The following is a 25249-nucleotide window of genomic DNA, read 5'->3' as shown; positions in this document are numbered from 1 at the left end:
ACAATAGGAGTAAGTCCTTCTTTGGCACAGCCTTCCACATGAAATCCTTTTTAATTTCAGTGACGTCACATTCTCAGTCTCAAGGAACCTATAGCAATGTTTTCTGTGCCGTAAATAAATCCACTCAGGGACTAATAAACTAAACTATTGCTAATTTGTAATGTGCCACTTTTGCAACAGTATCCAAAATTCATATGCACTAAGATTCCAGGGCTGGAAAGAATGAGGTGGCTTGTCCCTAACCACTGGTTAACTTTTTAAGTTACACTGGTGAGTCGGGTGCAGTTTGGCTTTTAGTGAGACCCCTGGGGAAGCAAGGTCATCTCAGCATACAGTATTAAAAAAGACCATTAAAATAAAAGCATACATATAAATAAAATTCAGGGAAATTATGTCTTTGTGACTGAAGCAGGAACACTTGTGGTATTCAGGGATCTCACTTGTACTTTGGCCTATCACAACCGATAACCTTGCCTCCATATATTTATAGGCACAGGTGGGCCTTCTTGGATATAGGATCTCTCTGTTTAGCACTGTTGCTTGGCTTGAGGGGGCCCTTCAGTTTGGGGTCTGGATGTGAGCTGATGGAAGGACAATGCGATATCTCCAAGGGACAGATTAGTGCCTTCTGGCACAGTGATAACACCTGGTTGGGATTCTCACGTCGAATCTCCCATATCTTGTTCTCCCTGTGTCATTGTGTTGTGATCTGTTTGTTGGGCAGCTTGGTCTTAGATGAGGCTGATCTTTTTCCAGCATAAAATTAAACTCCAGAAAACATGCTGCTTCTCCAGGGCAGGTTTCTGTTAGAGTTGTCAGAAGAGCATTTTGATTTTGGCCCTTTTGTTGCCACTGTTGAAGATGGTGATAGATCTCTACTTTGTCACATCTGAGAGTGGAAAATTTTGCTCTTTCAACTTTTTGGGCTCATATCAGCATGAAAGCAAGTGTCATGCGCCTGGGATTTCTCTCAGGATGCAACACCTTTTTTCTGACATTTCTTTGGATAGTTCACAGCTGGGAAGAAGTTCAAAGCAATTTCAGACAGCTGAGTGCCCTCCTCAGGGCACACTTATCACAAAATCATCACGTCCCCACACTGCTTTGCTTCCTCTTTGGAAACAGTCTCTGTCCAGGGCTGGCCCCATCTTACATTACTCCAGTGGCATCTCTTGCAGATAAGTGGCACTCTCCATTGGGGTGAAGCTGGTAGATACTCCTGTACGAGAAAACCCACATTAAACTAATGATTAGATACAACTGATCAGACATGTAGTTTGCTTTACAGTGAAAAGAAAGATTTGCCTGTTCTCTCTTGAAGCTGTTACGGTTTGCCACAGATTTCCTATGTGGTTCTGGGTGAATGGGTTAGAGCCCGTCTCTCTCCTGTGAGAAATGACCCCCAACCATCTTTACATTCTAGTAGGGTCGCTAGAACGGTGGGTGGCAGAGTTTGCACAGAGCAATGGGCTTGTGCAGAGTTAGTAACTAACACAATGGGCACAAATCAGTGATGCCCCTCGAGGCCTTCCCAGCAGTACTGTTGAGCAGAAACAGTGATAGTGGAGGTCATGTAAGCACTGTAGGCAAATAGTGCCTGACAGGCTGAGCTTCTGCAGTGTTGGTTTTGTTACGTTTTTTTACTAGATAACAGCTCAGGCTGTTACCTTGGGGTGTGTGTAAGCATTGCATTTCCCTGAGAGCTGGCCAGGTGTAACAGAACTCTGGTTTTAGCAATTTCTCTGGCTTGCTGTCCACAAATGAATAATTTGCATCGATCTGGAAAGCCTCTACATGTCTTCTCTTGTGATCGAGTTCAATCTCCTCACTTGGGCCAGGCCCACCAAATGAGGTGGCTCAGCAGATAAACCAGTATTGGTTTAAAGAGGGCTGAACAGTGAGAAGTATTGTTGAGTGTTTATTGCAGGGTCAGGATCTTTCATATTAATCTTTCCCTTCGACACTGGCAACCCACCCAAAAGTAACATCTAGAGCTGAGGTATACAGGACCTGTGGGAACTGGGTGAGTTGCTGCCTGTCTGTAGAGCTACCTCACAAACTCTGCAAGCACTCTTAAATGATGCTTAAGCCAAGCCACCTTCCTGTGCAATTGGGGCAGGCTGGGGGTTGGCATGTGGACAGCTATTTACACCTTGTCTGACACACTAACTTCTTACATTGCAGTAACTTCAACTGTGGTTTGTGTTCCTAGAGCACAGGACTCCTTCATACCCCATCCCTCCCCAGCATGCTTATAAGCTATAAGGGGACCCACATTAGTCTCCACATGAAAATCAGCTTAGGGGTGCCCACATTTAGTTTGGATCAGGACTTTGCTTTTGAAAGGAATCCCTCAGTCTTACCCTCTTTCACCTTGGTACTTTCTGTGGATTCAACAGGCTGGTCCATGGGACCAGCTTAGCGCTAAGCCAAAGTAAACCTCCTGAAAAGTATGTAGTGTTTATTATATTGGGCCCCACCACTCTCCTGATCCATTCCTGTTAGGCCACACCGTTTGCCAATTCATCCAATTCAGACTTTAGTTTTTAACAGTTTCCCCCAACCCTTCCTCCAGCTCACACATTACAGAAACCTTTTTCACACTGCTTCACTGTGGACAATGTGAGCTGGTGCAGGATCTGCTCACCTGAGGGAGGGCTGTACAGCTGGCCCAGGAGCTCCAGAAAGTTATCATCAGATCTTTTGACTGTTACCTGGTGGAGGCTGACTTGTACCACTTGAATTTACTGTTACTTTGTTAGCCGTATTTTCATGTTCACTCCTGTTTTTCTAGCAATATATTGTGTGCTAACAGCATTATTGCAAGGCTGTGGGATTATATTATCCAGACTATCTGAGCCTATCAAACCTTGCCACTCCTATAAATCCTTCTCCATTAGCGAAGGATCCCGAGTGATTAGCTAGGATATGACTGCCAGAGCCAAAGTAAGCCTTCTTTCCCTGACATTATTCAATACAATATATAGAGCCTTTTTCTTTTCCACCTTCTGTCTTCTTTCTCCAGATTTTCCCTTTCCTTCTCCCTCTCCCCTCCTCTCCATTCTCCCATTTCCATTTCCCTTCTCCCTTTTTTCCCACTTTTTCCCTCAGCACTGCTGTCTGGTCCTTGCAGGGCTGGAAAGTCACAGAAGCTGTTTTCTGTCAGTTTGTTGATATCTTCTTCCTCTCCTACCCTGGCACAGAATCTGCTTTTGTTAGTTTTCCTTTCAGGAATACATGTGCACTTCAGCATGAGGTCTGACAACCTTTACCCTCCAGGCATGACTAATTCCCATTTACAAGACCACTACAAAATCCATCAGATCAAAAATGTCAGGAAGGCAGGAAAACCCCCGTTGTAGTGCTGGCTGGGGCTGCGTGACAGAGTGCTCTGCTGGCCGTGCTTTGTTGCAGTGGGGTCAAGTACAACCGGCACTTGGAAGGGAAGGGGGATGAAGGGGAGGCAAGGAGGTATTTGCAAGCAGCTGGTGATGTATTGCTTAATACTGTGCTTTTCATAGCCAGACACTGTGGCTCTAATAGCAGCCAGGGTTAAGGCAATGATATAAATTGAAAGTAAGGACTTGTGAGATGTCTTGTGGTGTTAGAAAACATGGGGTGGAGGCTTTCTTGGGGTTGAGTTTGAAAGTAGGAAAATAGCAGTGTAAAGCTGCTAACAAGTATATTGGAAAGTTGCCTTCAAAGTTTTGCCTTTATGCTGCTTAGTGGTGGAGGTAGTGATAATCCTGGTAGCTTTTTTCTATCTTTTTTTTATACCATCTTCTATACAAATGTGTGTTAGCATTGAGAAGCTGGGTGGGTAGAACATCCCAGCTCCTTCTCTGGTGGTCTAATTCAACAGCTTTCTTTCAACCAAACTTTCAATGACTTCAACTTCTGGTGAGGCCAACTCTGAGTGCTCCTGAAAAATTCCTCCCTAAGAGACAGCAATCAGTCTTACACAGACAGGCTGTGGTTGAATCTTGTGACATATTCTGTCTTAGCCCAAAAACCCAATACAGAAGAAGAATAAAAACTTAAGCAGATGTGAGGTCTGAAAGAACAGCATCACTCCATGAATGAGACCTCAGAAAGCAGGAGGTGGCCTTGAATCAACCATGGAGGAGTTGCAAAAATGAGGTTTGTGTTTAGCAGCCCAAAGGGAGCTGGAAAGGCAAGGTCTCAGGGGAGCAAACCCTAGGGAGAGGGCAATAACGAAAACAAATGAAAGATCTGCATTTCTGTTGCAAGCGTGACCCTTTGACTTCAGCAGAGCTGTACCAAATAGAATTTAGTTTTATGGACACAACTTGCTTACAAATCTGAGCTGGAGCGCACAGGAAAGGCACACAGGCGGCCGATTCAGCAGCTTTGCTGGCTTTTTTACTTGGAATTGTTTGATCCCCTTTTCATTTTTCCCCTTTGGGTTTCAATACAAGAATTTCAACATCATTTCAAACCTTCTCAGTCATGTTTCTGAAACCAAAAAATGGTACGAAGTCCAGGAAGGTGGTCTGTAGAGCTTCTGTTCTGACCTGGAAAGTGGTGAATTCTCTCTGTGTGGGCCTGATCTAAGATCCACAGAAATCAGTCTTAAGCTCACCATGTACTTTAATAGAAATTGGACCAAATTGCAAAACTTTCCTATTCCTCTGACTCATTTCTATGGATTTTTGCCCATTTGATTTAAAAGAACAATTTATATGATGAGAAACAAACCATTTTTGTTGTGTTTTTCTGTGTTTGTATTTTTTTGCTTGATGTTCTTTCCTTACTGCTACTGGCTGAGAAAAGATGTTTTTAATAGGACGCGAGGAGAAGTGATTCAAATACTTGCTAAAGGGAGGTTTGTTACTCAGCTTGGAGGTAGAAAGGTTGATGTTGAAGATGTCCCATCTGAGTACTCAGAAGAAATGCCCATTATTTCATGATCAGTTATTATGCAGTGCCTGAGACTTCAGTGTGGAAAGCAGCTATGCCACTGGTAGAAAATACCATGTTAATTGAAGACAGCTCTTGTTGTGACTGGTTCTTACCACCTCTGTGCATCACCATCCTTTGGGATGTGGGTTTATAAGCTGTACTGAGTGACTCATCTCCATCTTCCTTTCACCCTTTCACAAGAATGAAACTCATTGTGTCTCATTCTCCTCATACAAAAAGGGATTTATGCAAGGCAGCGTCAGGAAAGCTAGCCCACATCCTCTAAGTAAAAGTTGGTGCCTTTACCACTGGGCATGAACTTCTAGCTCCAGTACAAGTCAATCCTGAAATACACTGGCAGAGCTCTTGTATGAATTAGGGCTGGAATAGCAGACAAAATGTATGAGTGGTTGAACTGAGGTAATAAGTTTTCTTTAGCTGAGTCTGTAAGGCACTGGCTTTCAGTATCCTGCAGTCTATTGGGATTTTCCCTGTCTTCACCACCCTGGGTCTGCAGCACCTAGTGTAACTCTGGGCCACCCGTGCAGATCTGAGCTCTGTTGCATGTCAGGATCTGGTTGTGTTCTTACACGTAGGGAACTTACACAAAATGTACCAGCAGTAAGCAGCCTGCTTGTGCTTTGAATTCAGCCTCAGATGTGAAGCCCAAATGCCTTGCTTGTGTCCCTCTGAGGTTTGTGTCTCAAGGATCAAGTCCTACATGGATTTCTTGAGGGTTGAACGTACTGCTTAGCCTTCCCTTCACATCATTTCTGCTTTGTCCCTTTTTTCACATGTCTTGGTGGAACACAGTTCCTTGAGACCCGTCACCTGTTGTAAGAACGGGAGATAAATTCAGGAGCCTTGAATGACAAGGCTGCAAAACTAATGCAAGAATGCTCCAAAGCCTTACATTTAAAGCTTTATTTTCACCTGTGAAGAAATATGGTGGAAATCATCCACCTTACTCAGCAAAGACAAAACTGAAGAAAAGTTAGGACTGTTTCATCTCATTGTTGCTCCAGACCTTTCTTAGTTAATCTTTAGTTAACACCACATTTTTCACAGCTCGAAGTGATAACTTTGTGGGGACACAAGTGGAGTGAGGAGCTCCAAGGGAGGCTTCTGCAGGAGGGTGACTGTCACATTGTCCTCCAAGTCACAAGAAGAAGCAGCTGATGAGGTGATATGTATGTGTAGCTCGAGAGGCTGCTGTTACTCACTGCTTTCTCTACCTCTTTCTTTCCTTCTTACAAGTTGTTTCATCTTGTGAGTGTGGTGTTTCTTGTTTTGGGTTTAGGGTTGGGATTTTTTTTCCCCTTTTACTGTACTAACTCAAAAGCAATAAATATTTTAGAACAAAGTTGGAGGGACTCATTTAGGGTTAGATCTGACCATAAGCACGTAATGAATGGGCTTCAATTTAAATGCCAGTGGTTGAGGCAGTGGCCAGTGGTGGCTGACACTCGAGTCCTGCAGCTCCCAGCCACAGGACTGCGTTTAATGAAGCAAATTTAGTAGGGATTTAGCCTGACCTCTGGGATTTCTGAAGCAACGTTAAAGAACTCCAACTAAGGGGAAAGGAAAGATGTCTAAGTGTGGCTCTTTGAAAGAAATGCCTCCATCACTCATAAGAAACTGTTAAAATTGCTACCTCTTAATTTGTCCCTTTGGTCAATGTAATGCGTAAGCAAAGGTAGCAGGATTCCCTTGCTTACACAGTGTAGTCTTTGGACTGATGTAACTCAGTGCAAATCCATCAGCTTGAAAGAGTTACTGTTAGATTATACCAGTGAGAAGCTGAAAAAGTATCAGCTGTAAACATACAGTATAACATGTAAATGCAAAAGTTTGAAAACCTCCAGGATGCTGATTTAGCTTGGCTCTATTTCAGCCAAGCCAGGATTGGTCTGAGATGAGTTGTACTAACATAAAGCTGCTGTAATGAATCAGGCTCTGCTTCTCCTTGCTGATAGGGAAATGAAGACGTATGTGCTTCTGAGCTGTAGGCTCTGCTAAAGTATATATGGTGCCACTTCTCACTTGATCCTTAAGGGAAATGCTGCATGCTGCTGGGTTGCATGGACTGGCTCCTTACAAAGGTCTTCTGATTTTAAGGTTTGTCATAACCTCCCTTAAAAAAGATGGAATGGAGCTGCACCACTGAAATGAGAGGGTACAGGATTGTCCCTGTCTGAGGATCTAGGTCAAATATTAACTGCCAAGTTTTCTATTAGGAATCTATTATTATTATGAGTTAGCTTTGTATTAACCAACAAAGTGATGGTACTGAGCAGAAAAACAATGCAATAATTGGGGTTTCAATGCTTGTTAAATCAACTGGTAGAGGAAGCTGAGCAATTCTTTGAGACTAGCCTTGATGTTTTCTATTGAGTCAGCTGGCAGTGGCCTTTTACAATTGAAAGCTATGTTTTTTGAGGAGGCAGGGGAGAATCCAACAACTGCAGATCATTTATGAGAAAATAAATAGACTCTGTCATCTCTTACAGCACTGTCACATTGGTTTCCATTTACAACTGAAAAGAAATGAGGCTAAAGATTGCTCATTCCTATTTTTTCCCCTGATTTGTTTCTTTCTTTGCTTGCATGCGTGGGTGGTTATTTCAAGTTTTTGTCTGGCTTCATTTGGCAATGTTTTTAATGTCCCACATCCTGATGTTCTGCAGTTCATCCACACCAGGGTGGGCAGCTGTAGCTCCTGCTTAGCTCTCCAGCAGGTGGCAAGTAGGCACAGGGAGGAAGCCTATAAAGCTAAACATTTGAGAAGTCTTCAAAATGTCCATTCACCACGGTTTGTACGCATCAGGAGATGTCCTTCTCTTCCCTCCCCTTCCCTGTTTCTGAATGATTTTCCAGAGAGGCTGTGACTAAGGCTTAGCTGAACTGAAAGTGCCACAGCCTGGAATGATAATCGAAAAAGATGCGTGTTGTTATAAACACTCAATCATTTTCCTTCTTTCTTGTGGAGTTGTTATTAAGCCCAGAAGTTCAGAAGTTCAAAAATATAAAGGAATAATTTGTACAAGAAAAGAAAGGAGTCTATTTCACAAGCCATTGATGCTTCCTCTGGGAATTTGCAGTAGCTGTTTGAGTAGCCAGGGTCATACAGAGCAACCATGCATTCTGCTCCCACTTAGGAAACCCCTAATTTTTAACTTTTTAACAGCCACAAGCTTAAGTTTCTGGCAATGAAAAGTGGAGGGAATGTTTGAGGAGCTCTTATTAAAAAAATAAACTTCAAATGATGATTGACTCCCCTTTTATGTCTCTAGAATGGGGCCCATAAATCTCAACAGTTTTCTCTTCAATGGCTACTTGTTCTTTTTGGTCGGTGACAACTTTTACTTTAAGCAAGCTCAATTCTCAAATTAACCCTTGTGTTGACTCAGGCCTCCTTGTTTGCCTTTGCTTTGCCTCCCACGGGTGGAAAAAAGCTTAGCATATGGCAACTGATCCATTCCCATGTCATGGTCGATATGAGAAGCAGGCATCAGCATGTCGCTTGTGGAGGGAGAAACTGGATTTCAGAACTTCTGTTTCCAAGGAAAGCAGAGCTCTCAGTTAGCAGGACTCTCCTTTGGGTCCTTGGTACAGGACTTCTAATAGGTATCTCAGTGCTTAAGGTTTGAGAAAAGATGTAGATTCAGGTGTGCATATTCAAACTCCCAGTCCCAGCTTGTATGGGTGGGTTCTGACACTCCCTCTGTTACCTTCCTCTTAATAGTAACTATTCAGATGCAGCTGTTCCTCAGTCCCTTGAAACCTACAAAGGAAATAAGTAATATAAAGCCCATAGAAATCTCAGGCAGCGTCAGCTGCTGAGCCTACCAGAAGACACATCTGAAAAACGGGTGTCCCTTAGCTACTGAGCCTCCTCCATGGGTACACAGGCTCTGGAAGCTGTGCCTGCCTGTGTGTGGCCAGCCAAATTTGGAAGCTCTATCTTATATCTTTCTGTCAGTGACCTGTTATACAGTCCTGGGGCCTAATGCTTATGTCAACATGAGGTTAGGTTTCATGGCATCCTCAACAGAGCAGGAATGTCCTGGCTTATATTCATCTCCCCAGGAGAGAGGGAGAGTGGTAAAAAGGCATTCAGCAGCTACTGGGCAATCTTCTGCCATCTCTTGACAGGTCGTGATATAAATCAGGGACTTGAGTGGGACACAGAAGCCAGACCTTGTTGCTCTGTTCTGATCTCTATCAGCCATGATTAATTCAGTGCTATAGGTAAAAAGATAAATGTGGCTTCCTGCAATCATAATTGTTTTCACCAGCCTTTGAACTGACGCCTTCATCTGGGAGCATTTAGCTGGGAATACAAAAGGCCAAGCTATGCCCAAGATTGCATGGTGGGCAGCGGAACTGGTTCTGGGATCTGCTGACGCCAGCTGGGAATTGGTTTCTTGGCCATGCAGCCCAGCTGGGGTGGGGGGACACGAGTTAATTCTGAATAGGTGGCTTGGAACATCATCTGGAAGTTTTTAGGTGCCAGAGATTCTGGATGTATTGTAGAGCAGATTGGCAAATGTGCTTTGGGGTGGCCTGGAGACTTCATGCGACACTGCAGGGACTTCTGCTCTGCCATCTCAATGCTTGTATGACAAGAGCAGAAAGTCTGGATTGCTTTTCTTGAGCAACTCCCATTGTAATTGAAAGAGTTGCTGTGAATCTTTTGCAGAACTGCTGGCCTCTTGCATCAGGAGACCTTCCTTTCCTCCCAGGACTCTCTAATGGCTTAGGCCTGCAGTCTTTGCAAGTAACAGGCTCAGACATCCATCCATCCACCTTCAGCACTGTGCACAGGACCTCACTCCACTTCAGTGTTCTTGTGGACAAAGGAGTCTCATGATGATAACTTGAAAAATTCCATGTGAGCTTTACTCCTGCTTTAACTTTGCTGTGTACCTATGGGAAATTCTGAAAAGGGCAACAATCTTGATATAATTGGTGGAGGGGGGTGGTGCTTTAAAAGGAAAAAGGTCTTTGTCAAATGCAGCCTGCAAGGAGCAGAAACAGTTTATTTTAGCTGACAGCCTTGGAGAAAACCAGCATTGCTAAGTTTTAGATTAGGGTGGGTAGACACTTAATAGGAAAATTTCAGGCTAGCAATTCAGAGGGAATAGTTTATTGCTTTTCGGTTAATCCCTTTTCAATTTCTGTCACCACAGAAAGAGGAGAGCTCTTTTTCCGACATTTGTGCTCAAAGCAAAATGTGATGAAAATAAGCAAACTGAAATACAACTTAGCTTCCTAAAAGCTACGAGGAGTACCCACCCCATCAGAGAAGAAAAAAAAAAAAAGAAAGAAAGAATCAGTATTTGCAGCTTAAACAAGACTCCAGGAAGTTTTGTCTTGGAGATATTTGTATCCTAATGCTTTGAATCCAGTATGTTCTGGTTACCAGAGCTCAGTAAGGAATGTTTCCTTTGTAATCAGTTCACTTTTCCACTCTGAGTATTAACTGGCTGACATTTTTCTCACGTGTACTCAAGGTTTGGAGACATAAAATAAATAATAATTTAATGAATAATTAGAAGTGGTTCTGAGCGTTTACAGGTCAAAATCCAGGCTAAGTTTGTTAGAATTCAGTAATTGTGTCCCTGAATGCAGTGCCAGCAACTCCAGTAGGATTTCTGGGAATCTACCTAGCAAAGCACAGCTGGAGAGAGGGAACAACCTGCTGAAAACTTGAGTGTTTCAGGGGATGGCAGCAACTGCCAACTGACTGCCATATGTGGGCATGATTACAGCACATCCACATAAATCAGACAGGGAATTGGAGGGGAGGGGACAAGGGGGTCTTGTTGCTCTGCTCTGGGAAGTGCATCACCTGTAGAAGAGATGCATCTGAGGAGCTTTCTCCAGTTCATGTAAACATTTCGCAGCAGGAATGCAATAGTTGGATCTAGCAAAAATATGTTTAGACTCTTCCTGATTCCTGAATAGCCTATCCCCATCGGTAGCCAGTTTCATTGTCATTCTGTGAAATGAAATCTGTTCAGACTAGACATAAAAAAGGTTCAAATAAAGAGATTGTTTAGTCCCAGTGATAATGAAAATATAGCTGTCTGTGAAAAGATAACCTCCCATAATTCATAAACAACAGAATTGTATTGAAGAAGCCCTATATGTGGTAGAAAATGCAGTGCCTGCATTTATCATTCTGACCTTGAAAGCTAACGGAGGAGTTTCTTTCAAATAATTATTTTTATAAATTTCTTCTGTCTTGACAGTGAATAGATTGCAGCCTCCTTAAACCTATTTATTGGCAGAATTTATTTGCTGAGTAACTGATGTAAATAGCTCGCTGAATAGTAAGTAATTATTTGTGGCCTCCACATGGCTTAAAGTGCCTGGCTGAGAGTGGGTGATAGAAGAAATCTGAGCTACCGTGATTTGGTGGGTAGGTCACTTTCTTTCCTTGGCTCACTGGAGATGAATGATCTTGATGCAGCTTGGTATTTCCAAGGCGAGAGTCCTATAGTCTTCAGCACAGCTATAGTTCTGTATGGTGAGCTCTGGAGCACAGCTCTCTCTGGACCATAAAGGCAGAGATCTGATGCTCCTTCTTCATACTCCAGTGCCATCTTGCTCTTGCAGAGACCTCGGTGGCTGTCCTTGAGCTGGAAGGGAAAATTTGTTCATAGTTTCCTCCATGTAATACCTGCAAGGTATTGTGCTTGCTTGAAGCCTAGAAAGCCAACATAGCTGTGCCTCAACTGTTTGTCCAGGGCCAAAAGCAACATCTGCCTTGCTGGAAAGCATGCCTGCTGCTGGAGGGCCATGATTTACTCTCCATCATGTTGGTGTACATTGAAATTGGCATCTGTTCATGCTGATACCCAGGGCTGGGAGCTGGAAATCTAAGTTGTGGATCTCTATGTCCTCTTCAGCCCTTCTTGCTGCAGGAGCAGCAGTCTGGAAGGGGCTGTGCTGGCATTGCAAGGTGTTAAACTGGGATGGCTGAAGGAGTTAATCTGCTGCCTCACTGTAATATAATAGAAAGAAAAACATGCCTGTAGGACTAGTCCATTTTACTATGTAGCTTCAGCTGGTAATTAAAAAGAAGCAGTTGAAAATTAAGCAGTAATATGAATAAAACCCCAAATTAAATATACCCAGGACGGGCTGGATTTCCAATGGGTGGATACATCGCATATCATTAAACCAGGTTTTTATAAAAAACATCTCAAGCTGGATGCCTGTAACCAGGAGGAGCTTCCCAAAGCTTTGCCCTTTTCCATGAGGGTGCCCCTTTGCTGCAGTCCCTTGTCACCAGGACACGAGCCACCCTGCAGGGTGCATGTTTCCACATTCCTTCTGTTACAGTGCAGACAAAAAAGCAAAATTGAAACCACAGAAGAGACCACTAAAAGTCTTACTGGTGACTCAAGAGCACAAATGTGGTTTCAGATTCTTGGGAAAGGTTTCATTTGCCTCCTTTGAAAGCGATGGTCCTGGAAGTGGAGACAATGTGCCCATTTAAGGTGAAGGAAAATGATCGTGGGCAATGCCTTTTGGGTCCTGGGCGTCCTGCCAGGCATCGATGTTAGGAGTACGAGTGCTGAGCAAAGTAGCAGACTGAGCTGGGCAACTGATGTGACTTTACTTCTGCAAAGATCAGGCAGCCAGCTGCTCCTAAATAACTCATTGTGAGTACGGCAATGACTTGAGCTCGACTAAAGGAGGAGCAGGGGGGTGGGAGGGAAAGAGTGAGAGTGAAAGAGGCAGATTTCCAAATGGTGAGAAGTCACTGTCTGAAGAAGACTCACGCTCTACTCATCTCATTTCTTACATTCTTTTCCAAAGTATTTGTTACCAGACACTTGGAGGTGTTGGGCTTATCTGGGATGACTGCTTTTACTTGAATGATTTCTTAATTTATTTGCTGAAGTTTCCGTTTGGTGATGGACCAAAGCAGCGGGTAATGCTACCCAGTTACTACTCTCTGATAGAGCTGATTGAGAAAAAGAACAAGTTATTCTGGTGCCTAAGGCACTAATGAAAGTCTGTGGTGCCCCATGATGGAGCCTCTATGTTACTCCTTGCATTTATTTTTTCTACATCGTGTATGTAATACACTGAAAGCACAATGGCATCTAGATATTGCAGAATAATAGCTATATTCTTATGGCTCAAAAGAGTGTTCTGATGCGATGCAGAGGGCATCAGACTGAACATCTCTGAACACGCTTTATGTCTCTTGGTGATGGAATCACGTTGACGACATTGGTTTTGCATTTAGACCATTTCTAGCTTGATGTCAAGCTGAATTAATGGCAAAAAAGAAGGTGCCAGTGTTGTGGTGAGCACACTCAGAGTGCATCCTTCCACTGTAGTGTCATGGTTCACAAAGCAGGAAACACTGGAAATTCCAAATCAGAGCTTTTTTTCCTTTCCTTTCTTCTAAATGAAGAGAAACTGAGTACCTTAAAAATAACTCAGTTCAATATAAGTGTAAGGATAAGAAAAGGTTTCTTATCCTTCATGCCTGTGCTACAACTGCTTCTGACATATTTGAGACCTTGTTTTGGGATGTTTTGGCCTAATTAAGGTGTGGTATTTGTAATATATGTAATGTGAATTATATGGTATTTCTGAAGTTCTATCTAGACAGGAATTAACATAAGTTAGAGTTTTATTCCGTTGTCTTTACGGCCTTGTACACCTGAAGACTTGTATCTAAGAGTCCTGCTGAAGCAAAAAATATGTGTAGCAGTTTGGTGTGGTCAGCATAGAGAATGAAAGAGAGCTGCTATCAACCAGGTGAGTCCTCCCTGGGCTATGGTGATGGTTTGTTGAAGTCGTAGTGCTGAAGGAATGGGGGTCTCATGCACATTGCAGTACTTTCTGTCTAGAATTGTTTTGGTGGTTTTGTTTGTGTGTTTTTATGCCTTGATTCAATGAAACATAAAGAAAATACCAAATATAGATTTTTAACTTTGCCACTTGTTAAGTTTTTAATGAGTGGTTCATATCAAGAGAAAAGTCAGGGGATTGAACCGAGTGCTAAGCTTCCAGAAGTCAACTTAAATACTTCATCAAGATCTCTGGGTACATGGGATTGGAGCCCTTATCTCCTCGTGGTATTCCCAGCTCCAAAAAACCCCATCTTAGTCTTAAACAAACAGGCTGTCCCAAGAAGCTGTGGGTGCAACATCCCTGGAGGAACTCGAGGCTAGGCTGGATGGGGCCTTGGGCAAGCCTGATCTGGTATGGGGCACCCAGCCCATGGCACGGGTTGGGACTGGATGGGCTTTAAGGTCCCTTCCAACCCAACCATTCTATGGTTGTGTGGTTAGTGTCAGGGCTGTGAGTTATTAACACAAATGCTCTGCACTAGATCAAGCCTGCATGTCACCGGTAGGATTTGTTGTGGTTAGGGGTTTCTCCAAACACCTTGGTCAGACTCAAACTGTTTTATTAAACTGGTTAATTGGTAATTTGAAAGGGAGAGAAAAAGCAAAGTCCTTAGGTCTCCCTGGTCAGTGCCAAGCCGCAGACGCTTAACTACTCCTGCCTTTCAGAAGCAATAACTGCAGGCTTGGGGAACATATGGAACCAACTAGCTGAAAGGCTTTTATGAGGAGCTTTAACAGGGGGCACGGTTTTCTGAGCAGAAATTCCAGTGGATGAGTTAATAGTTTCACTTTCCTTAGCTGTCCCTTTATGGGAACAACAACAGCAAAGTAAGGTGCGTTCCTCCAGTGGCCCCGGCAGCACAATGTGCCGATGCATCCAGGATTTCTCTTGGACACTGAGGGAGTCCTTTATAGTTCCTCTGGGACCTGTTTTTTCGGAGCTATTTCCTGATGCTGACCTCATTAGGTGAGTTTCACAGCTCACTAATTCCTAGCAATAGTGCAAAAGATTCAAGGAAAGGGGAAACCCGTCTTCTGGAAACCAGTGGAACTGAAGATTTGGGCAAACACTTTTATTGCTTTTCATTAATCTGGAAAATCAGGGACTTGGGTTTTTCAGGGTTCTTTGGTTTTTCTAGTTTTCTTTTTTCTTTTTTTTCCCTCTTTGTTTTTCCCTCCAGGCCATTATTGTGACCTGAAACAGTATATTTGATTTTCTATTTGAGTACAGAGAATGATAACAACAGAACAAGAATCCCTGAAGAACAGCACACCTCAGTACTTATGATGTGGTTTGTTTTGAGCTGAGCAGAGAGCGGGCACTTCTTTTCTTGAGTCACAATAAGAGCACTGATGAGATGTACTCACCCAAATGCTTCCAGTAATGCTTATTTAGTGTTTGCACTGTGTTGGCACTTGTCCAGAAGAGAAAGCAAAAGAAAACAATAATTCCCTGCCCAAGAGATGACATCACGCTATGAAACTTAAGGACTTGTTTTTGCGGTATTGTTATTAATCATGGTTCTATGCAGGGGTCATCCTGTAACTCCAGCTACTGGAGTCATGTGAATGCTATGCTTATGGCTCAGCCTTAGTAAGTTTAGGACTGGAAAGTGATTTCTCCATCAGGGCAATCAAATTTTTCTGTATGGCAAAGTTTGGTGTGAGAGTTTTTGCAGTTTCCTTTGCTTCTCAAATCTCAATAGCAAAACCACCAGAAGAACGTTGATCTCTTTCTTTCCAGTCTAACACAAATTTTGTTCCTTCCATTCTAAGTCCTGAATTTTCTGTTTTATTAGCAAAATAGTCCCTAAGGAAGTTTGGGGCCACTCAGGTGTTTTACCTGGTAAAAACACTTCCTTATAATACTTTACAATGGTTTCTTAGATGCCCACATGAAGCTGTTTTTCCGTTGTGGCGCTGTTTGGGACTATAGTCAGAAAACTGAAGATGTTGTCCTGGGAACTTTTCCACTTGGTTAGAAATCCATAGTATTGCCTTCTAGATGAGGTGATAGGCACAGAGTTGAGCTGTCATCAGAACTGGGAGAACTGCAGGAGTTTAATAAACGAAATGGATTTCTGACAAAGCATGTGCGCGTTTTACTTGGAAAGCTATAACAGGATGATCAACTGAAGTCAATTCACTCACATATGCAAAAGTATTAAAAATGTAGAGCTGAATGGACACAGCTGCCTCTGCGTCCACAAGCTGATGTTCAGTGATGGTCATGGGAAAGAATCCATACATTGTGATGGTTTGTGAGAGTACCTTGAAATAAGAGGAATTTTTATCTTGCTTTGCTCCCAACACCAAATACAATGAAAAATGAGATCTGTGACAGAACTCCTCAAGTGTTCCTAAGGCCAACTGCACATCAACTTACTTCTCCTCATTGTCTGGAAGGGTGGCGGTGCTTTCTTAGACCTGTTTCTGTGGACTGGATTTACAAACCACATCTCATTGAAATCTCACATAAAATCAGATAGCTTCTCCTTTGTTCCAGCTAATGCCATGGCTTTGGGAAAATGAAACTCAAACTGTCCCATGACAACCTGCAGTGTTATGTTGTATGTATAAACATTTTTAAGCAATGCCAGCCCCCTTTGGGACCTTGAGACCTCATACAGGTTTTGTCTGCTCATTTTATTTGAGTAGTTCTTTTTGTCTTTTGAAGTTGAAAATAAGTGGCTTGTACATTTCAGTTGATTTAAACATAAGATAGACTTTTGCTGCCATTACTTTCTATTAGTATTTGACTCCTGACTAATCCAGATGTGTGGGGGGAAGTAAATACTGTTTGTAGCGTCAAGATAATCAGTAAAGTCCTTTGCTAGGGTCTTCATTAGGCTTGTTTGGTCTCTCAGGCCTGCAGTGAGTTTGCACAGGGATGGCAAAGGCTGGTCTCTGCAGATTTGGCTGCAGCTGGAGTGCCCAGGATGACCATGGCCAAAGATCAAAGGTTGACAGAATCATAGAATGGCTTGAGTTGCAAGGGACCTTAATGGTCATCTACTTCCTGGGCCGAAGCAATGCAGCAGCACAAGGGCTGGGTGATGGAGAGAGCAGCTGGCATAAATTTAAGAAATTGAGCAATTGTGTTCACTAAGAAATTAAAGTTGAGGATTCTGAAGATCTCCTCCTTCCTGAAAATACTTTGAGTGAAGGTCACCAGTAAGGCAGAGCTTTCTTCCTGTACCAGCCCTGTCTCTGACCTGCCTGTGGAAGAACTGGCCAGGTCCAGGCCCCTCTTCCATGTGATGACAATAGTGCAAAAGTGCTGCTAAAAGATCAGCCCAGTGGTTCCTGCTTCTGTGTGGGGTTGGTGGTACCTATTCTCTTAGGCAATAAAGCAGGACAGTAAGGTTTAAAGTTTGCCATAAGGGCTGGTGTCTCCAAACACACATAAAATCTGTTGGTTTGCTGCTTTGCACAGGAGGATGACACCACAGGGGTAGAAAAGCTGCTTCTTGGCAGGGTGAAAACCCTCTTCTGTTGTCCATGTTCAATTGGTTGTAAACTGGGGCCAGAGACAACCATGCAAAACTGGCCTTCAGAGCACACAGCTGTCAGGATTGTAAATTGCATGAATAAAATGCACTTTCCCAGCACCAAGCTCATAACTTCCCATCACTTCCCAGAACAAATACTGTCTGCTATATTTATTAGGTGGGACTGTGCATAGGCAGTCGCTTTCAGTGTATTTATTTGGAAGCCCTCAGTTGTGCAGTAATCTCAGGCACCTCTGGGAGATTTAGCTCAGATAGAGGTTTGGGCTGGAGGTCACAGGGTCACTGATATTAAGATAGGGAGCAGGAAAGGAAACAGCATTGTTTTTGTGGCATTATCTGAACAGTAAGGAAAAATAAATGCAGCTTTTAAGATGGCTTTAACCTGACTTTGGAGGAAATGGCCTACAAATCCAGCAAGCAGGCGGCTGCTGCAAGACCTTGCCTCTCCTTATGCGTGTTTTGAGCCACTCAACCCAAAAGCATGATGACTGAGACTTGGTTAAGCAACAGTTCTCTAGAAATCTTCTCAAGTGACTGAAGTTTTGCTTGAGCATATGCAAATACTTGGGTTTCTAATTTTAGCTCCTATCCCAGAGTACAATCTCTGGAGTTGCTTTTTTGGGCAGTAGCTTGGAGGCAGAAATTGGCTTCCCTATGGTGTCAGCCGGGTGCCAGGGCTCAGCTGGCAGCATTTCTAGGTCCTCTTACAGCACAGGGGCAGAGAGCAGGAACACGACCATCCTGAGACAAGCACTATCAGTAATAAATCTGATGCCCACGCACTGGGATCCGTCTCCTGCTGCAAGCTCCGATAAACTCCTCTCCCATGTGATATCTTTGGTTTTTTAAAACAAGCGAGCACACACTGTGGCCCTGTCTGCAGCCTAATGCTTATTTTCAAGGAGCATGCAGACAGTTTTCTTGAAGACCTCTAACCCTCTGCGAATATAACTGAAATCAGCCAATAGGTTCCAAATTTATTAGGAGGAAGCATAGAGCATGAATGCGGAGAACTGGTTTCCTCAGGAAGCTGAAGTAACCAAAAAAAAAAAAGCATTCAGAATGCAAAGTGAGGATTTGTTTGTTGCCTCCTTAATATTTTACTGTAAAACACTCTGTCTTATCTGTCTTACGCTCAAGTTTTTTTCTGCCTGTTTGTATATATATGTGCGTGTGTATGTGCATTTCTGTGTATAAAATTCCAGCAACATCCACTGTTTAAAAAATCAAAACTGAGAAGGATTTTACTAAAAGCATTTTGGGAAAAGCTCTGCTCTTGGTTTTCCTGTCAAAGTTTTTCTAAGCTTTTATTTTTATTAGTCAAAATGTTTAGAATCCCCAGGAAATCCTGGGATGAACCATTTCCTCTTTGAGCTGTAGCCCTTAGGGGAAAAAAAGAGAACGCTCAGATCCTTCAAAGGTTAGAAATTTTTAGACTGTATTTTTTGCAGATTTTTTAAATTACAGGAAAACTAAGTTAGGAAGATGCTTAGCTTTATGCTACGGTTCTGGGAAAGATAGATCTCTTTGTAGAAAAGCCCGATGAGACCCTTAGATCTGAGTGAGGAAATCTCTTAGGCTTGGATTTTAAGAGGCAACCAGTTGTGGGGTGGAGGCACAGCAGGTTCATTTGAAAGACCATCTTTATATTTTTTAAAAGTAAATTAAAAAGGAACATTTTCTTTCCCTCAACCAGAATGCGTGTGTTAGTGAACATCTAACAGTTTTGTATTCAGAGGCTCTTAATGCCCTGGAGATACTTTTATTTTCTTATTAATTAAATTTATTTTTTTCTCAGATCTTATTTGTTATATACCTGAGGTTTTACAGCAGTAAATTCAGTTGACGGTTTCCCTTCCATCAGATCAACTCCAGCGGAAACCGTGTTTGTAAACAAATAAGGACTTCCAAGTTGCAAAAACATTGGTACATCATTAATTTTAAACTCCTTTGGGATTTAATGCTTGAAGTCAGTTCAGTTACTTAAAGTTAGGCATGTGAGTAAGAATATTTATCAGAGACTGCAGCCGTGGCAGGGCCAGCTGGCACTCAGCATGTGTTGCTTACCCGAGAGTTGAAATGATAACTTGGAATGGAGAGGGCACTGTTGTTATAAATGTGAGAAGCTTTCATCATCATCAAGGACATTTTGGGGGTACAGAAATGTAAATAGTAAAGAGTGATTCTGTTTTCTCTGTGCAAGTGTGTCCAGGCGGACAACAGGTTGACCATAAGCCAGCAGTGGCCTAGAAGGCCAGTGGTATCCTGGGATGCATTAAAAAGAACGTGGCCAACAGGTCAAGGGAAGTTTTCCTCCATTACTCTGCCCTGGTGAGGTCTCGACAGCCCTCAGACTATTTCCTCTGCAGGGGCAGTGTTGTGAAGTTAGACCTTATGAGTAATAACGAGGGTCATATAATAAAGACTTCTACTAGAGAAGGTTAGAATTCCCTTCCAGTTGGAAATATCTGATAATCAGCCCTCATTGCTGTGGGCCAGGATGGGTCAATAAACTTCGTATGCGTGCGAGTTTTTTGAGTCATTTGGCCTTTTACACTTTGCTTCTTTGATACCTAATATCATTAACTCCTCTTCTGTTCTTGTTTGCATTTCTACAGGTGCTGTTTGCACTAAACCAAACTCTGCTCCAGCATGAAAGTCTCCGAGCTGGCAGTTTGCAGGCCCCGTACACCACTGAAGATCTCATCAAACATTATAATTGTGGAGACCTGAATGCTGTTATATTCAATCATGACACTTCCCAGGTAAGCAGAAATGTTGTGTATGAGCCAGCGAGCTGAGAACAAATCATTTGTTTTAAAAAAGATGGTATTTTCTCTTACAAAGACAGGAAGTGTTCTCTTACCAAAGTTCCTGATCTAAAATTTCTACACTGGATATAGTGACCTGTATTTATTAAAATGCTTGGCATCTGTTTCTACCAGGTAATCACATACATAGTTTTCCCAGCACTGCATCCTACAGGTCTCATATGACAAAAAAAGGGTGTAATTTAGCCGATGAATAGAGGTACAGAGAGGTTAAGAGCTTGGCATAAGGCCTGTCAGGTGCCTATAGCACAGCAGAAAGTAAAACTCCAGTCTCACAATCATCACTTTCTACCCCATCTCCTCTTTTTCCTCTTCCTTTTGATGTCTCATGTTTTCTTCTCCACATGTGTCTCATCTGCATAGTGAAAGTTTGGGGTTTCCTAGGTATTGCTTCAGCTCTGGGGAAGTGACTGACTGGAAAACTTTCCTAGGAATGTGCCTTAAAAACTTAATTATGGACATTTGTGGGACTGTTGAATGTGGTCTCCTCATTAAGGGGGAAAAAAATTCTTTGTAATATTTGAGCTTATGTTTGAAGAGGAAGTGAACCTTATGTAAATACTCTGTAAAGTAAATAACTTCTCAAACATGTCATAATTCAATAATTTTGTATGTGTCTCAGACAGCCCTTCTGTCTCTGTTTATCTTAGTTATCCAATGCTATTAAAGACTCAATGGAGCAGAAATCTGCTTTCCAGACTAGTTTGATAGTTCATGGCAAACTTGGAGATTCTCATTTGATATATAGGTTCCTCTTTCTTCTTCCCCATTAATTCTTTGGAAACTTGGTCTATGGATACCGTCTCTTACCTCATCTTTTTATTTGATAAATGTTCACAGATTCCTGTCTCAGATGCAGTGACTTTTTTGAAGGGGACCTTTATATACTTTGCCAGCCTCAATATTTTGTGTTTTGCCATGAAAGTCCATTAAATCATGATAGTGGCTTACCATTAAGACACAGAAATCAAGAATAACTGTGACCTCAAGAGAGAACTGAGATCTGGTGAGTAGAGATCTTCAGGGCTTCTTACCTTGCTGTTGTTATCCTGAGTTGCACAGGGCTCTGTAGGTCACATTAATTTCTCAGATAAAGAATTGAGAAAGCAAGGATGGCCCCAGTCTGCAAGGTAGCCACTCTCCACAATGTGGTTGTTTTGTACAGGTCTTGTATGCTGCTTCTAAAAGTTCTAAATAGAAATATTAAATACTTCCATTGCAGCTTTTCCAAGCAATCTGTCACAGAACTAACCTCAACATCAGCTTGCACAGTTGGAAGTTCTTAAATTGTAGAAAAAATGGTTATATCTCCTCCTTTTTTTCCCTGTCTGGTTCTATTTCTCAAATTGTAGGAAGAGTGGTTAATGGTAATGAATGAGATCAAATCTCTTCAATCTTGTAGTGGTATAGAGTGAAACACTGTTTTAGCATAACTAAGCAGGACATAAAAGGTGTTGTTAACAGAGCAGTACTAAAACAGATGTTTGTGTAGCAACAGAACTGCCAGAGCTGTTCTTCCTGGGCAGTTTTGCACTGAAAAGCAAAGGGAGAAACCAACTTTGTTAAGAATATGTCTCTAAAGATGTGGTGTGTGAGTTGAAAAACACAGAGAGCTCAAAACTTTAGAGGATCCTAGAGAAGATAACTTGCAGGTAAGCACACAAGATAAACACAGTGACCTTACAGAAGTAATTACCCTGAGGTGTGGTGATGTATTTGACATGGACACAAATAAACAAATGCTAGTTGTAAAATCAAGAAGACAGTCCTGACATCTGAATGTTCTGTCATCTTTTAATGGCTATCAAACAGTGTAATTTTGCCAGCTTTCTTCTGTGCCTATGTCTCTGAGGCCAGTTATTGCTGTTCACACTTGCACTGACTCACAGACATCTGTGATTTGTTGACACAGTGTCCTATAACAGACCTGTGTTTCAGACTTGAGATGCTGTAAAAGCTTTTTTATTCCTGCAAATTCTTGAATCAGTGTAGGTTTAAAAACAGTGTTAAAGAAGAAAGAAGCGAACAACCAATGAGAGTTCAAGCAATAGCATTAGTCATGGGCCCAGAGTGCACACAGTTGATAGAGATTATAACACTTAGAGGCCATGGAAAATTAAAATCCCTATATGTATACTAGTCCCTCCAGAACTCTAAATGTTGTGGAGTATATTCCTCTTATGGGCTGTTGCTTAATTCAAGTAAAGAGGTTTTTTGTTTGCTAGTGTTTTTATAAACCAGCTTTATATCATTTATTTTTAATTGCAAGCAGTACAAAATAGAAAATTAAAGACCAAGATAGACTCTCTATTCAGTTAGCATTTGCCAGTGGTACTTCCAGATTTTATTCTGTGTGTTTTTTGTAAGGATGGTGTCCCTGCCATGGGGAGTCTATTTGGTTATCAAATTTTATTAGCTTGGCTTAAATATTAAACACGAAGCATCGCCCATGGGATCTTTTTCATGAACAACTAAATCTAAGCAGAGAGATTTATCTGACTGTGAGTGTATTACAGTCCTCATCAGGTGATGAAAAATGATCATCCTACAAGTGCAGGAAAATTTTGAATATCGCAGAGCTGCAGAATAAAGGGCACCCTGTCTGTTAGTTGCCTCATTTGGGAGCCATTGGTTTAAGTGACTGGAATGTGCCAGAAAAGCAGCTGGAAAATTCCAACATCACACGAGGGAGGCTTGAAGGAACAAAGGTATATGTATAGAAACTTCCTTAATTCCTGTACCATAAATCTTGGGAGATGGAGTATCTTCAGTAGCTGGCTGCAAGAAGCTGAGATGGCTTTGCAGCAGAACTCATCTTGGAGCAGGAAGAAGGAATAGAAATAGAAATACTAATGCTGTTGGCTTTCTGTGTTATGGATGACATTCTTGAGCCTCTTCAACATCATTGAGAGAGCTTTTGGAAAAACTGTGGTTTCCCAGCATTGATCTCAACAACTTCCGTGGCATTTGGGAATAGAGGGCAGTCTGTGCCTGTACAGGGTGCAGAAGGGACAGTGCCAGGAGGAAAAATGTGAGAAAAGGGCGTTTCATAGACCAAATCAGGAGCTTAGGCACCAGCGCAGAGGACAGCTCCTGGCCTGGAGCGATCAACACCAATGACATTCAAGCACTAAACCATTCCTTCTTGGTTTCAGTGTTGAGGTTCTTTTTATTTTTTATTCTTTTTAAATTTTAATTAAGAGCAGTGAAAGCAAGAAACACCTCTGCTTTTCTTTGATTATATAACATTCCTCATTCCTTTCTCTTTCTTTTTTTCTTTTACATTTTGCTTCCAAGTACCATTTTTCTGAACATATAAATCCTTATTCAAACTTAATAAAATTTTAAGAGGCTGTGTTTATTCAGTTAGACTATGACCTAAAGTGGTATACAAAGCATCTCTCCTGCTTGGACAGCCTTCTGCAAGCGCATGATTCTCTTGTGACTTGTTCAATCAAGAGTCTTAGGCCGGAGTTTCTGGGCAGAAAGTCAACAAGATGCTGAAAAGAAAATGGTCTTTAAGTTAAAGATAGGATAGGTTTATGTTGTTTTTTCTTCAAACTTTTTCCACCACAGAAATCATAGTTTCTTTCTCTGCTTTTGAAAAATGTACGCTACGAGTGAAGAGGCATTGGATTAGATCAGCAGCTCTGACTTATGTATTATCTGAAGTTCTTACAAAGGAATAAAGGTCAGTAGGTCCAGATACATTAAAATGAAAAAAAAAAATAAATCTGTTAGTGCAAAATTAGAAAATGATCTACCTCCAGAGAACACTTTTTCTTACTTAAGATAGCTTTAAAAAGTCCCTAATAACATGAAGCTGTGGTGAGTGAGAAGTGTCCTACACAACAATTTCTCTTTTATTTTGTTCCCTAAATCTGATGTTGAGCTCTTTATTTAAATATGTTGAACTGATATATGTAGAGTTTTGAACTGATATATGTAGGGCTTGGGAGTATCTTGTACCCTTACTTCCTGTAATGGGTTTTCAGATGTTCAAATTTTTAAGGACAATTCTGTGCAGCAGATTCATCTTTGCCAGCATGAAATTTGCTGTTTCTGTGTTTCTTTGTATTCCTTTGTGCCCTTTCTATAGTGATGTATGACATTTTTCATTTGTTTTCCTTTTTTCCTTTAACCCCACCCAAAAACCAGCTCTTGTTTTTCAGCCATAATTTTGACCCAAGGATTCATGGTTAAATAGCTTTTGGGTAGCAGATTTTGCCTTTTGAAATACGCAGAGTGATCCTGATGAGAAGACAGCATTAGAGATCCGTTCACTAACAGCATGTCAGTGCTCAGCTTCCCTACACTAATGAAGAAAAGGTTCAGCTCATCACTTCACAATACATTTGCTGTTTATAAATAGGTTGTGTTTTATACCCCTTTAAAAATGTTATCATTCTGCATTTAAACCTGTCCTTTAAGATTTAAGAGTTCTGATAATTCTAATTATATCATTAATTTACCCCATTCTCATTTTGGATAAAATACGACTGGATTTCTGGCTCACTTCTCAAATCAATGAGAACTATCTGTGGAATGCCCCAGCTTCAGTAAATGCAGAAACACACAGCTGAAACCATTAAGTAGAGCGTTGAATGATAAGCAGACCTAATTTGTTCAAGGAATGGAGTTTTATCTACAGCAAAGGAAGATAAATCCTTAAACTGAAGGTACAGCTATTGTAACACAACACTTTGGAAACACCTTATCATTTTCAGCTGTAACAAAGTGCAGACAAACTGGCACAGCCTCTCGTCTTTCCAGGGAAAGTGATTACAGGCTTTACAGCAGAGCAAATGCAGGGTTGTCCCGGGCACAGAGTGAACTGCTCTCGAGGGTTTCTGGGTCCCAGCAAGCCATCAGTAGCACTTCCATGCCTCTACGTTATTATTAAAATGCATGGCAGGCCCTGGTGTCTGATGACATGTTCAGAGCTGCTTGTGCCCCAGCACGAGCCTCTTACCTCCTGGGTGCTTCTGGAGAGATATTGCTTTCCCAGAGTTCAGAAGAGCTCCTGATCAGCTGTGGTAGGGTCACACGTTCTTTCCACTGCACCTGAGTCACAGCTTTTTTGGAAGCTCACAAAAAA

The sequence above is a fragment of the Meleagris gallopavo genome, chromosome 10, assembly GCF_000146605.3.
Source record: "Meleagris gallopavo isolate NT-WF06-2002-E0010 breed Aviagen turkey brand Nicholas breeding stock chromosome 10, Turkey_5.1, whole genome shotgun sequence".
Taxonomy (NCBI): Eukaryota; Metazoa; Chordata; class Aves; order Galliformes; family Phasianidae; genus Meleagris; species Meleagris gallopavo.
The sequence above is the reverse complement of the archived record's forward strand: the minus strand, read 5'-3'. Positions refer to the sequence as shown.